The following is a 4,602-nucleotide window of genomic DNA, read 5'->3' on the forward strand; positions in this document are numbered from 1 at the left end:
ACGTTATGTGCACATATGAGTACAATCCTACTGGGGCCAACCCAAAGCAGAGATGAGTTTCTTAGGCCAGTGAGTACATTTCCAAGTTATTACTCAAGGCAAAACATATTTGAACTCAATTTCCAGCTCTTAGGGAAAAGATAGCCAGCATAAATGAGAGAAAAATGTGTATTTTCTTAAAGTATCATCTGACTCCTCCAGTGACAATAGCCAAGGGTTTTATTATTTGCAGTATCTCACTATGAGTGAAACAAAGTAATGGAGCATTCAATTATCTATTCTGATGAGTTACTCCTTGGTAAGAAAAAGTTATATGTCCATAATTATGGTGGTTAATTGTGTGTGTCAATTTGACTGGGCCACAGGGTGCCCAGATATTTGGTTAAACATTATTCTCGATGTATCTGCGATGGTATTTCTGGATGAGATTAACATTTAAATTGGCAGACTGACTAAAGCAGATTGTACTCCCTAATGTGTGTGGGCCTCATTCAATCAGTTGAAGGTCTGGAGAGAACAGAGAGGCTGACTTTCCCACAAGTAAGAGGGAACTCCTCCTGCCTGAGTGCTTTTAGCTGAGTGGTCTTTTCCAGACTCCAGACTCACACTGAAATATCAGCTTTTTTGGGGTCTTGAGTCTGTCAGCTTTCCAACTGGAACTTACATCATCAGCTTTCCTGGTCCTCAGGTCTTTGGACTCAGACTGGAACTACACATTGGCTCTCCTGGTGTCCAGTTTTCTGACTACAGATCTTGAGACTTCTCAACCTCCATAATCATATAATCACATGAATATATATTTATAAATTATATATATAACTCCTATTGGTTCTGTTTCTCTGAAGATCCTTGACTAATACAATCATATAATGCTGGTAGGATTAATACAGCTTAAAATGTGATAATGAATGTGTTTGGCAATTATTTACTTTTCCCAGGTTGCCTCCCTACAAAATCTTTCCCTGCCTCCTAAATTCCATTCCAGTGGCTGTTTCAAACTTTACAGTTCCTCTCAGGTTCCCAAACTAATTTTGCTCAGTCTCGGACAGTGAGCCAGGTCTCAGTTTCAATGAACTCCATGTCTTGGCCCACCTGGCATCCCTTGTCTCAAGGTCATGGTACCTGTCAGATAGCCCTTTCCATACAGTTTGTGCTTGAGCTCTCACCCTCTCTCTTGTTATTTCAGGCCTAGGAAGGGGAAATTGGGACCGGTTGTTGAGTTCTGGGTTGCTACAGCATCCCTTGTGTGATTTTCCTGCTCCTTACTCACATCTTCATATATAGTCTCTCTCTTTTTTTAACTTTTTATTTTGAAAAAATTAAAGACTCACAAGAACTTGCAAAAATAGTACAGAGAGGTTCTGTGTACCTTCACCCAGCTTCCCCTGATGATAACATCTTACGTACGTAAGGGTATCAAAATACACTGGTACAATACTATTGACTAGACTATAGACCTTCCTCAGATTTTGTCAGTTTTCACGTTCACTCATGTGTTTGTGTGTAGTCTTATAAAATTTTATCACATGTAATCACCACCACAATCAAGATATGAATGAATCCATCTGTATACAATCTGTTTATTAAATTCTTCTCAAATTACCCAATTTGAGCATGCCTTCCTGTTTCCTGCCAGCATCCCTACTGATGGAACCTTAAAAGATTTTCAACATTCTGCAAGTGGAAAGGATCTGTCCTTTTGTTTCTGGATGAAGGCCAAGAAGGTAGCAAGCCTCTGAGAGAGAAGGGTGCAGTGTGGCAGCTGCAAAGTAGAAATGACAATTGGGCCCCTCTTGGCAAAGAATATCTGAGATAGTTTCCATAGTGATATGGAAGATAATCTGAAGGTTTTATTTTATGGCAATTGTTCTCAAGGCTAACTGTGTATTAAAATCACCCAGAGACGTTTCAAAAAATCAATCAATCAATCAAACAAAGAAACAATCAAACAAAACAAAAACAGAGACTTGGACTCCATCCCCAGAGGTTCTGATTCATTTTGTCCAAGATGGAGTCTAAGGATTGAAACTTTCTACAAGTTCCTCAGGTGATTCTAATGTGCAGCCAAGGTTGAGAACTAGTGTTTTATGACTTTGGGTTTTGCATCTTAATTAGAAAAGCCACTCCTACTCAAGATTATACTTTTAAAAAAAAGACAACTTGAACTTTCCTGTGTATTTGCTTTAATTTTTTATTAAATTAAAATCTTTAATACATCTTAAATTTATTTTTGTTGTAGGGAGTGAGAAATAAATTTATTTTATATTTTTCCCCAGACAGGTATTTTGTTGTTCTAATATAATTTATTGAATAATCCATATTCTTGCTACTGATACAAAATGTTACTCCTATCATTTACTAAATCCTTGAATTATTTTACTCTATTTCTATATTCTCTTTTTTTATATTGATCTTTCTATTAAGTGCCTGAATCAAACTGTTTTCATTATAGTCATTTTATCATGCTTTATTTTCTGATAGAAGTAGAAAGACGATATTCTTAAGTTAATACATCTTTAAATTGATTCCAATTCTTTGTGTTCTGCAGTGGAGTTCTAAAATTTTCTTCAATATAGATTCTCTACTACAAATAGGTTAAAAAAGATTTTTTTTTTAACATCTTTATTGGGGTATAATTGCTTTACAATGGTGTGTTAGTTTCTGCTTTATAACAAAGTGAATCAGCTATACATATACATATATCCCCATATCTCCTCCCTCTTGCGTCTCCCTCCCTATCCCACCCCTCTTGGTGGTCACAGAGCACCAAGCTGATCTCCCTGTGCTATGTAGCTACTTCCCACTAGCTATGTATTTTACATTTGGTAGTGTATATATGTCCATGCCACTCTCTCACTTCGTCCCAGCTTACCCTTCCCCCTCCCCGTGTCCTCAAGTCCATAAAAAAGATTTTTAAATATTGAATCACTAAGTTGTATCAACTATACTTAAATTTTCTAAAAAAAGATTTGTAAAGAAGTGGATCAGCTCCCCATTTAACTAAAATTAATTTTGAGCCAGAGGCAAAAAAAAAAAAAAAAAAAGCCTATGTAACTTACCCTTGAGCATAAATGAAGAAAATGACAGTTTGACTTGTATAATTTCTTAGAATAGAACATTTCTTTATTATCTGGCCTGATTAGCAAATGTGTGCTACTTTATCAAGAATTCTGGTATATCATACACAGAGTAGTAATTTTCAAAACCTTAAACCTAATAAAATACTAAACAGTAAACCAATAATACAAAAAAAATTTTTTTTTGAAGACTCAAGCTACATGACACTATAATGGCATGATGCACTATAGATGTTAATGGGAAGTTTAGATGAGAAAATGTCAGATAAAAATGACTTTTCAGAAAGCAGGGACTCCCCACAAAGACTCCGGATGAAAGTTGCTCATTTTTTACCAACTTTACTGAAAGATTAAAGTCCTAGAATAGAACTAGCCAGCCATGAGATACAGAGAAACTTGGATTGCTAAAATAAATGATGGGATGAATCCATCTCAAGACCTAAATGCTCCAATATATTCTAAAGTTTTAAATATTCAGAACTGACTGATCTGAATCAATTTGCAAGGAGTCCTTCCTTCATATCCAAAGCTGTTCAAAAAGAATTTCTAGACTAATTGTGTTTCAGCTAAAGGCTTTTAGTCATTTAAATGGACATTATTTGTGATTTCACGAAGAGTTAACATTTTTAAGGTAAATGGTGAAAATTCTGGAATAGGAAGAAGGGAAACACCCACATAAACTTTAGAAATGCTACTTGGATATGCACGCGGAAATCAGTAGGAATATTATAAATTGTAAAGAAATAGCCATGACTGAGCAATGCTTTTTATGTAACATAGGAGAAATTGAAATATTCACAGCTACTATGTGTGTGTATATATATGTGTATGTGTGTGTATATATATGTGTGTGTGTGTGTGTGTGTATGTGTGTGTGTATATATATATATATATATATATATGTACATTTATACCTATGTACATGCAAGTATACAATGTCTGTAATTAGGTTAGAGCATTCTTTTCTTTGGGACATAAATAGGCAAGGATGAATCTAAGGGTAACATTTCTGGGGCTACATCACTAGCAAATATTGGCCTACCTGAGTGTAGAAAGTTAATTTTAAACAACTTTTGTGTTGAGTACTATTGAAGTCATATTGACTTGTAAGCTACTTACTTACAAAAAGTAGGTTGGCTCATTGTATCTAAACATGTTTTCTTCAAAACAGGAGTGTTTTATCCTCATGGTAAATAAGACACAAGAGTAGCTGCCTCCCCCCACCCTCCAAGTGTGAGTTTATTTGAGGTTGGACTCTAAGTGGATTAGGTACATAGAGATGCTGTAAAAGTGTAGTCTTGGCATCCTGTTCCTCTGTGATTGGTTTTACCATCATTAAATTACTTTAAATGCAAAAAAAAAAAAAGGAGTAGCCCCTCCCCCCACCTTTAAAAAACGCAGCTGTCTGTTTACTTTTGAATACCTTATTGCGGTTTGCTGGAAACTAGTCAGTGCTGGAAACTGGTCAGTGTGGTTTGGAAATCAAAGGCTGACCATTGAGACCTTGCCGTTGCTCTTGTACAAT

This window comes from Eschrichtius robustus, chromosome X (genome assembly GCF_028021215.1).
Source record: "Eschrichtius robustus isolate mEscRob2 chromosome X, mEscRob2.pri, whole genome shotgun sequence".
In the NCBI taxonomy this organism is placed as follows: Eukaryota; Metazoa; Chordata; class Mammalia; order Artiodactyla; family Eschrichtiidae; genus Eschrichtius; species Eschrichtius robustus.